The following is an 11,273-nucleotide window of genomic DNA, read 5'->3' on the forward strand; positions in this document are numbered from 1 at the left end:
GGAGGGGCCAGGGAGCGGGAAACCGGGAGCCGCATACTGAGCCCCAGCCCCGGCCGCCGCCCAGCGGACGCAGACCAGGCTCGCCTTGCAAGCTCCCGGATGGCCGTCGGAGGCCTGCTCCGCTCTTCGGCTTTGTTTAATTGGGGGGGGTGCGGGGTGCTCAGCAAATACTTCCGGGTGAAGAGAAGAGGGAGTCCTAGAAATGATTTGACTTCTGGAAATGTAAACAGAGACGCGAGCGCTTGCACACACGCCCACGCCCTCCCGTACACGTGCACGCACACTGTGCACACTTGCACATGGACACGCGCTACACCCAGAGCACACGCACACACCACATGTACACTTGATCATACGCACATAGGCCACAGACACTCTCTTACACACCCACCACCAGACACTTCCACGTACGTGCGCGTGCACACACAGGCCAAGCTCCATGCGCCCAGCCTGGGCGAGTGTGATACCTGGTTGTGCTGGGGAGGGCAGACGTTCCTGTCCCCCCCCGGCAGCCGAGTGTTAACTGCAGGGTGGGGGGCCCTCGAGGGGCCTGCGTGCCCAGTGTCTCATAGACACAATCACACACACACCTCCCGGGGGTGAGGAACGTGTACCCGCATTCTCTGGCCTTTGTGTGGGTGCTCCGGAGGGCTCCAACCCAACCCTGGGGCAGGGGTAATCTAGAGGCTCTCTAACCAGGAGTCCACCGCCGCCTGCCACGCGAATTCACGCAGCCCCTCTGAGCGCGTGGGCCACACCGTCGCCAGGATCATCCTCTCCCGAAGGTCAGCCTTGCGGACAGGGCATTCGTTTTCCCTCTGCACAGTCGCGCGCACACACTCACTAGCACATTTTTTCCCAACTGCCTTGTGGCCTCGTTGGCGGGTTATAAATGTCTCCTTCTCCCTGTGATTTGTTTAATCCGTGGAAATGGTGCTGGTCCTATGTAAACAAGCCAAGTGCGGAATGAAGGCAGTCACCCATGCGTGGCCAGCCTGCCTATTTGTCAGAAAACCTTCATAAATACTGAGCCGGGGCTGGGCAAGGATGTGATGTCTCCATTTTTGCCAGGAAAGGGCACGAAGAAGACAAAGCGAGGCACGGCAGCGTGTAACCTTTAAGGGACAGATAGTCTGGAAGCTCAGAGGCCCGGGAAGCTGCTGGGCTAATTCAGCGCGAGAGGCTGACGGATGCCGGGCTGGCGGTGCTCCTGGCGGACGCCCTGCGGGAGGCGGGCCTGCCGGGCTGGAGGAGACAGGGCCTGTGCTTTTTTTTTTTTTTTTAAATAACAGAAAACACACGCATATACATCTGGTTGCCTGGAGGCCAAGGTCTTAGGTCTGGGCTGGAGCTAACCCTTAAGGAGAGAGGAGAGGGTGCCATACACTCTGGGGGCCCTAAGGTCATCACCCCTCCTAGTAAACTCTTCTGAATATTTCACTTCCAACTTCACCTAAATTCATTCAAAACCAGATTCTCAGTCGGTGTCCTGAGCAGGTGCCCATGAGGCAGAGATGCAGACTGTTATTCGTTTTCTCAAAGCTTTGGTCACTAACGGTCCCACCCTGGATGAGGAACCTGACTCCCCAACCCATGGTTTTTCTTTTCTTTTCTTTTCTTTCTTTTTTATTAATTTTTAAAAGAACAATGCATATGTGGCTAATTACATACTCCTAACAAAAGCAGTAATTACTGCCTGTAATTATCGTGGTCCTTATTTAGAAAAAAATGTGAGAAAATGTTGAGTATTAAAACATGAAAGCAGCTATTAATCAAACCTTTACACCTTCTTTAACTCAGGCGTAATGGTGGGTATTATCATAAATCTACTCTGATAGTAACACAAGAATAATGAGTTCAGTAATGATAGCGATGATGATCATAATGATTTTAACCAACAAAGAATGGTGTAGATTTATTGCTAATAATGTGGTACAGGAGCCTCTTTCATTAAAATTGCCTATGTGTGTTCTTCTCGCTGGGGTAACCTGCACGTGTGTGTGTGTGTGTGTGTGTGTGTGTGTGTGTGGCCACCTTTCCTTGGAGCTAAAGATCAACGCTAGTTTTGCCTGCAATAAGTGGCCTCCCCCGGAAAGCCTTTATCTGAGTCTCGAACTGGCCTCAGGGTCTTCCCTTCTCCCCTTAGAAGAATCTAGCAGGTCTAGAGACTCGTTATTGGGTGCCCTTTCCCACAGGAGGGTCTAAGGTAGCTTGAAGAAGATATGAGAAACTCAGGACCTATAGAGAAAGTGGTTTTTGGGGGGGTATGTCCCCCCAGTCTGCCCAGTTCCAGCCTCTGCACCCTCTCCAGAAAAGGTCACTGTTGGCATGGGAGATGCCATTTGGCCAAGGCAGATCTTTCTGGTCTGGATGGTCCAGGGCTCCGATGGACACAGTACAAAGGTGAAGGAAATGGGGGTTCTAATCTTGAAACTCAGGCAGCCTTAAAACTTACTTTCCCTTCCAAAGTGAAGGAAGCCCTCTGGCTAGAAGCCTGACCTTAGAGACCCTTGGCTATTCAGAAGAGTGAATGCCTTAGAGACCAGCCAGGTGGAAGATGCAATAAACCAAGGGGATGTTCAGTTCACCTGTCTGTGCCCTTGTTACTTAATGACATTAGCTTGGCATTTCTCCTTTACAAATGTTCTAGAACTTCCCAGTGGAAATCCATGTTTTAATGTAAACTATAGTATTTAAATAGCTTTTTTAAAAAAAGACTCCATGTTTTGGATGTATTGTTCCACTTCAGTGAGGAGAAAACTTGAGGAGTTCGAATTCTCAAAACAAATTTTGCCCCTGAAATTTCAGCCCCGAGCAAATTATAAGCCATCAAGGTACAGAAACGTTTATAAAAAGGAGGTTCTGCAAACTGGAACTCCAGAGACCAATGAGAAAACTTAAGTACCTATCCTGAAGTCCCTGCCCAAGGAAAAGTGTGAGTATAGCTACACTCGGAATGTGTACACTTATTTAGTGGTTTTCATATACTAGTCTGATTATATTTTCCTAAGGCCAACCTTTCCAATTAACTGTAAAATTCTGTTCTTTATGGAGTAAAGAATGCAGTGGCGACATAATTAGAACTTACACATAATAAATAATACATCTGTAGTATTTTAACCTTCACTACCAGTTATGAGATCCGTGTGTGGGCCAATTAACTACAGGGGCTTTTTTTAAACTGAGGCACTACAAACACACTGGTTTTAAATGTCCTAATTAGTAACTTGCTCATTAATTAACTTTCTGATTAATTGTGTAGCAATCTAATTTGTAGACGAGCCACTTAAAGACTGATACCTTGTAATTCTTTCTTCTGTCTTTAAAATTCCCCCATAAAATGTAATTTTGTATCCAGCTGGCCTCTTAGTTGTGAAGATTGTCTGCTAAAAAGATACTGCGCTTTTGATAGAAACCTAAATTTCACTTAATCCTTCCCTCTCTGGCTAGGACAGGTTGCTAGAGATAGAGGTGGGGGTTGGGGAGGCAGAGTTCTTCAACTGATAGGAAGAAGTGAATAAAGGCCAAAATGACCCTACAAATATTTCCCCTGAAAATATTTCCCCTTTTCCTATAAGGAAGAGAAGAGAGACATCTTTAAATGCACGCCTTTTATCACAACCAATTTTCAAATCCGAAAACCATTTTAGAACAAAAGAAATAATTTTTCAAGAAAACTTGTGGCCTCCACACCCCTATCATGGACTAGCCCAGGGGATAATTTAAGGCAGTGGAAAAGGGCTGATGGCCGGTTTCAATAGAGGCCGCCCGCACTCGGGATCATCCTGGGGCTGTTCTATTAGCATCAGAAAGGGCCAGGGTCCTGCTTCCACCAGAGCTATTGTTGCCCGTGTGCGTCGCTGTCCCATCCTGCAGAAAGCCTTTAGCCCTGATGGCAGATGATTCTCTAAGTGAATAGAGATGAAGGCAGGGATATTAAGTGACTCTATAAAACATCCCGGACACAATTGTGTGATTGATGGAGGACAAAGTGGGAACAGCAGGACACAGGATCCTGGGAGAAGCAGCCTTGTCAATGCGAGAAACCCATCTCTGGAAACAGCTTCTCCTGGAGGAGTTTGCAGTCTATTTGTATGAGTAATCAGCTGGGCCCCCTCTCTGTCAGCCCTGTTTACTCACTGATTTTCTCAACAAGACAACCATTGACACTGGATGGATGGGGCTAATCTGGCGCAGAACTGGCGGCTTCGCAGAGGCTACAGGTCGAAAATAGAGCGCGGTGCCAGCTTCACCTCGCCTAATCTAGCGGCTAATATTTATTAGAGCCAATTTATACCGCTGCTCTCTCAAAGAGCAAGGAAGGCCTGGGTGCAATTAATAACATGGGCAATAACCACAGACAAACAAATAAATAAGGGTTTGTGAACTGTTTGGTTGATTTTAAGGGAGGGTGGGAAAGGACAGGATTGGGTTTGCCACTTGGCGCTGGAGAGGAAGTACAGGTAGCTGTGAAGCCCCTAAATAGGGGCTTTCTCCTTGGCCTCCTTATCCAATTTCAGAGCAACAACCCGGCCGCAAAATGGCTTTGGAACCTGCACAAATGCATGTCATTCCGCACTGCATCTCACAGAATCCGTACACAGACACCTGCCCTCGCAGGCAGAGGTGCGTGCGCACACTCTGTTAATATCCAGCGTGTGCGCATCCCCACCCTGGCGCAGGGAAACCCGAAAGCACGCCTCAGCGTTGCGTTCAGCAGCCAGCCCTGCAGTCGCTGAGAAGCGTGGCGGGTGGCTACCTGGGAGTTACCGCCTGGGGAGGTGGGGGCTGGTGGGGGAGAGAACAACAGGGGGTGCTAGGCAGAAGAACCTCGAGGTCTTCCAGGCCTTAGACTCAGCCCTCTAAAATCGATGTCCTCGGACTTGAGGCCTGTTAAAGACGCTGCCAGCTGCTGAGTTGGCTAAGATTTTGTGGGCGAAGCTGGAGACAAACAGGGAAAGGGGGTATGCGCGCGCCGGAGGGCGCATCGTGGGCCTGGAGCCCGGGCTGGTGTCGAGTCGCCGACAGGCGCACTTGGCGAAGGGCTGGTAGAAAGGGGCATTGTTCTTAACTGGGCGTCACTGCGCGGGTGCTGCGGCACACACGCTGACCTCGCGGCTGCTGGGGCCTGCAGCCTGCGGGCTGCGAGGAGAGGAAGGGAGCCCTTTGCCCTCGCGCCGTGGTCTCCCCACTCGCCCTCCCCGACCCCCTCTGGGCCAGCGGGCGCCCGCGCCTTGCTAATTGCTCGGCTCCCTTCATGCACACATCTCCACTAATTTTACATTTCTCATTCTGCGGGTAGCTGGGAAGCGGCTCAGGGAATACGGTCCTTCTCTTAGCTACCGCATGAATACAGTGAGTGCTGGCCGTCCAGGCCTCCCTGGCCGGGGGGTTTGGTAAATTAGCAGCTTGGCTGTATAATCAGGCATTCGCCATTGAGGCCACAGCACTGTACCCGTTAACCAGGTGAGATTTCATCATCTAATGGGTTGGGACGTGTGACCGAGCTGCTAAGTTAGCAATTAAACTTCACAAATATCATTCGATTGCTTTTTTTTTTTTTTTAAAACAGGCCAGAGGCACGTTACCCTAGGCATTAAAGGGGGGAAAAAAACCTTTCCAAAATGTACACACTAAAGGAAACCTTTTGCGAAACGCATGAAATAAAGAAAAAACAGGCCAGAGGCACGTTACCCTAGGCATAAAGGGGGGAAAAAAACCTTTCCAAAATGTACACACTAAAGGAAACCTTTTGCGAAACGCATGAAATAAAGTGGGTTGGTGTCTGAACATAAGATTTGAATCAGATCTGGTAGTTATGGTTCTTGGTCTGCAGTACCTAGGAAGGGACTGTTTGTCAGTCAATTCATTCAAAGTCAGAACAGGACTGTGTAAAATATATTATGGTAGATAATACCTAGCCTAAGACAGAAAAATATGGGGAATAATGGGGATTTAGCTCTTTGGGCTGATTGTTTAGATTTATTATTGTATTATGACTTGGAATCAGGGCTGGCAGGTGGTGTGGTTAAGGGCACTGGACTCCCACCTGGCTGATGAAGGTTCGAGTCCCGGACCTGGCAGCTTGCTTTCTCGCCCCCCTTCCCTCTCTGGTCAAATTCAAATAAATAAATAAATAAAAATAAAAATTGGAATCAAAGAGAAAAGGGCAAACAATCAAGTAGAAGAGGGTTTCAAGCCTGGAACAGCTGGCAAGAGCCAGTCCCCACTGGTGTGGGTGGGGCGGGAAGCTTTGCATCCTCACCTTGAAATCTGAGGTGCAGTCATATTAGTTGGGGCTGGTGACTGAAATGCCTGGTGTAAATTTGGAGATCCTAGTTAGAAGCTCTTTCCACAAACATGTAAGCTCTCCCCGATGGGGAGAATTTTGTGTCTGAAGGTGTGTGGAACAAATATGTGATGTCTGTAATACAGAGAGAAAGGCAGGGCAAGACCTAGTAGATTTTTCTGAGTGTTAAATGCCTAAATGGAAACATAACAGAAAATATTATTAGCTTTCTCTGTCGACACCAGGGACGCAGGTTAAAGTATTTTTCATTTAATTTGATAGTGAATAAAGCACTTAAGGCACTTGATGATTTATTGATCAAATAGAAATCAGGCGCCAGACAACAACTCCTTATTTAATCCACATTCACACGATTAAAAGCCAAGTGAACTTTTTAAATTTTTTTTTTTTTACAATTTTCTCAATAAGCTTTATGTTATATAAAGAATAAAAGGAGAACCGTTCTTCCTTAACTATAAATCTCTCCTTTGGCTAATATGAATGACTACGGGGCACGTGAACCTCCATTGAACTGTAAACACTGTTTTAATGGACAGTAATGGCCCTATGATTTTTAGCTATTGTTCCAAAATGACTACCATGTTTATTGCCATCATTAAAAATGAATTAAAGAGTTATGAAACTCCTCAATAATGAGAACTCTGGCCGTTTATAAGCGTTGGTTCTGTTCTCTAGCTCACTGAAGGGTCTGCCTGCGCCGCGTGGCACAGGCTGCAGGACGCCCACCGGGGGCAACGGTTTGGTAGAGGAAGGAGCAGCCAGAGCTATTTTCTTGGGAAGACAGGTGAGGGCCTAGAGGAGGGGGTTGGAAGGAGAGAGAGAAAGATGGGGAGGGGAGAGGAGTCTCCACGAGGAGGCGCGCCGCCGATAGGTAGGAGGTGGGAGCTGAGGGTCTGGGGGAGCCACCAAGCACCTCCACAGCCGCGTGGGAGCTGCGGCCAGGAGCCCAGAAGTCGGGAGGAGGTGGAGGGTGGATCAAATGAGAATGAGGAAAATGAAGTGGGGGGCATCGAGAGGCGTCCATGCAGCTGTAGCCGGCAGGGGCAGACGCGGGCCTGGGAGGGGGCGGCAAGCTCGCTTCCCCGGGCCTTCCGGGGCCGCGCAGCAGCGAGCGAAGCGCCCACCCCACCTCCTCGCAGCCCCCGCGTGGCCGAGGGTCTTGCAGGAAAATGGCTCAGCAAAGTTGCGTGCAGCCCGTGCTCTGTTCTCCGAGGGGTCCCTGGCTGGAGCCTGCACGTTTCTCTTTGCATTAGCAAAGCCCAAAGTCATCCAGTTTGCGCTAATCACCACAATTAGTCCTGAATTATCACCGGACTCTGACAGACGTTCCTTGTAACTCTCTTTTATTTCCAACAGCCCTAATCAGCCGCTCTCATTACAAACGCTGATTAAACTGCAAATTATCCAGCAGCGGCCCTGTTCCCGTCTACCAGCAGCTCGTTCAATATCAATTAAGGCCGAGCGGCAAAGCCTGCAGCCTCCGAGAGCTTCCAACTGCCTGATAGTGGCACTTATTAGTTTGGAAAACTAGGAAAATACTAATAATCAACAACCAAGGGGAAAGAGGAGGCAACCAAACAAAAGGAAGGCCGGAGCGCAGCGGGAGAGAGGAGGAGCACCCCGCCGCCCCGCACCCCCCTCTGGCCCCAGGTGCGAAGCCAGCCCCGCACTGGGGTGGGGGGAAGGGGTCCGTTTCGCTGGGAGGGCCCCTGTTCCCAGAGCAGCGGAGCGAGGTTGTGCCGGACGGCCAAATGTATTCGCTAAGGTATTGTCTTAGGCTGAATTCACTTCTCCGAAGAACGCATCGTTTCTGGGCATTTAAAATCAAACCAACTTCCAGAACTGTCTTCATCGAGTCCTACCGAAATCCGAAATCCGTTTCCAATAAGCTGTTACATTTGATGCTTAAAAAACATTGACCTCGTCCTGTAAATAAAATAGGAGCTGATGACAGTGGATTTTATTTACCTATTCTGTCAAATTAGATTTTCAGACAAGAGTACTGCTCTCCCTTAGGCTGCAAAAATGCAATGTCCCCCCCAACACCCCCCCCCCCCGTCCCCCCCCCCCCCCCCCCCCCCGCCGTCGCCCAGGAGGCCGAGATGTGAAGGCAACAGCTCTCTTGGTGTCTCTCTCTCTTCCCCTCTCTCCTTTCCCCACCTCTCCTTGGTGGGGTGGGGGGGGAGGTGCAGCTGCAGACTCGAGGAACTAGCCTCATGCCCTCTAAGGATTTGCCAGGGAATTCAGCTGAGGTGAAGGAGGCAGCTGCAGAAAGACCCCAGTGAGTTTTTAGGTGTCTGGACCCTCAGACCAGGCCACTAACTCTTCTGTCCACCTCACCGTCCCCCGCCAGAAGCAAGCTCCCTACTGGTGGTCCTTTTCCATGTGGTGGAACTGTTCCCATATCTCCAAAAATTAAAACTGAGGAGGACCATAACTCCCCAGAGCTGGAGAAAGGAGTTAATAGACTGTTCATTTCCATCTAGGATTAGACAGGGAATGCGTTTGAGAATTTCTATGTCATTAATTATATATGTGTGAGTTTATTTGTTTTTATCAAAAACTGTTCATTCACTAATGGGCCTGGGTTCCTTTGAAAACTCAAGTGCGAGTCTGGTTAACAGGGACTGTTTACTATGACTAACTCCACCAGGTTTCATTTGTTCAAGAAGCCTGGGTTTAATTTTTTATCCCTTTCCTAAACATGGAGCCAGCTAGTTATAATGACATCTTAGAATATAAGACAGGAAAAGGCCTACTGCTCCTGAAGAGCTGGTTTGCTTCCTTCTCTCTATGTGACCGAGTTATTTTTCTTTTGGCATTGTCAGCCAGGGAGCTCAGAGCTGAATCTCATAGTTAGCATTTTATAATACCTATCTTCGTGATAAAATTATCATCTCTCATTCCGTAACTAGTTCTCCTGCTTTTTGTTAGAAATAAGCAGGATATAAACAAATATCTTTGAGGTTTTTAAAAATGATTTATTTATTATTGTTTAATCTTCTGTAGAGTACCTGCATTCAACAGAGAGAGAAAGTGGGAAAGCAAGCCACCAGGTCCAGGACTAAAACCCTTGTCAGTCATGTGGGAGTCCAGCACTTCAACCACTGCGCCATCTGCTGGCTCCAGTCCTCAAGGTATTTATTATTCTATCTTTACATCACATGTTTTACTCTTTAGAACAATAGCACGTCTATAATTTTTTAGAATTATTTTATTTACCTTTATTTATTATTATTTTTGTTTTCCAATTTGACCATATAGAGACAGAGAGAGAGATGGAAAGTGAGAAAGCAAGCCACTAGGTCCAAGACTTGAACCACAGTTGACCATGTGGGAGTCCAGCACCTTTAACCACTGCACCACCTACTGGCTCCAGCATTTTTATAATTAAAACAAAACAAACTTTGGCTCCTGGAGGGGGCACTTATAAAATTTACCGCACTTATTCTATTTCTGGCAATTTCTTGGCTTCCAAATTATAGGAGAAATTCCTGTGATTTAAAGAATGTTTCTGCTTTTTCTCATCAGCGTTGGTGATATCATCTCTTTCCTCTACAGATTCACAACCGTTACCATAGGCTAGAATGTAATCTTCTTATACCGAAATTTCTGAAGCAGAATCTTACGCAATCTTTCAAACAGTAATACATTCATTTATCCAAAACAGCTCCTGGGGTGATCCCTGGAAACCACTCTGGCCAATCACATTTCCTTCTTTGACTCGCTCTGCATTTTGTTCACTCTACACTCTCTGAAAACTTTAGAATTTCTATTTTGAAGCTAATTTTTACTTGCTGTTATATGCTTTTGGTATCAAGGTTTTCCTGTTTTAAAATATATTGTAGAAGGAGACCAGCAGATGGCGTAGTGGCGACGTTGCTGGACTCTCATATGACCAGTGGTTCAGGTCTTGGACCTGGTGGCTTGAAATTCACTCTGGGTGCATGTGCATGCATGCTCAAGATCCCTGGAGGAGAATGGGGGAAAGAAGGAATTGTGGGGTAGCCATTTAGTGATTTCTCACCTTCCCTCTCACTGCCTGTCTCTATCTCTTGCTCTCTCTGGCAAGTGTATGTGCCCTAAGGCAAAACTTCAACAAATACATAAATACATATATGCGGATTTTCTATGTTCTATGCACTTGTAAAACTCTTCACATATGAGGGGACTTCAAAAAGTTCACTGAGAATGGAATTAAGGTATAGTTATTTTTTGTGCACAAAATTTTTTGAAACCTATGTGTATTTTCATAATGCACTTTTTCATGAAATATTTAAAGACCCTGCATATTACCTTATTTCATTTCTAAACAGCCTTATGATGGAGATACTATTTTTTCCCCTTAAATCTAATTCATTTTTTTAAGGAATCGTTTTATTGTGATTTCTTTATGTATTTATTTATTTTAATTTGACTAGAGAGGGCAGAAAGCAAGAGAGAGAGAGTGTGAGAAAGCAAGCTGCGAGGTTTAGGACTTGAACTGCGGTCGGCCACGTGGGAGTCCAATGCCCTCAACCACCACGCCATGTGCCGGCTTTAATACTATTATTATTATCATGATTCACAAATAAAGCCTAGGAAGGAAGTAACAGCTCCGATTTCACAGCTGGTAGCCAAGTGTGAATTCCACCTTTCTTGCGTTCTTGACTCTACCAATGTTTGAGAGAGGGACCACGTCTGCTGTTTTGTTTGCTCTCCTATATCACATTGTGCACAAAATTTTTTGAAACCTATGTGTATTTTCATAATGCACTTTTTCATGAAATATTTAAAGACCCTGCATATTACCTTATTTCATTTCTAAACAGCCTTATGATGGAGATACTATTTTTTCCCCTTAAATCTAATTCATTTTTTTAAGGAATCGTTTTATTGTGATTTCTTTTATTTATGTATTTATTTATTTTAATTTGACTAGAGAGGGCAGAAAGCAAGAGAGAGAGAGTGTGAGAAAGCAAGC

The sequence above is a fragment of the Tupaia chinensis genome, unplaced genomic scaffold, assembly GCF_000334495.1.
Source record: "Tupaia chinensis unplaced genomic scaffold, TupChi_1.0 Scaffold000099_1, whole genome shotgun sequence".
NCBI classification, from domain to species: Eukaryota; Metazoa; Chordata; class Mammalia; order Scandentia; family Tupaiidae; genus Tupaia; species Tupaia belangeri.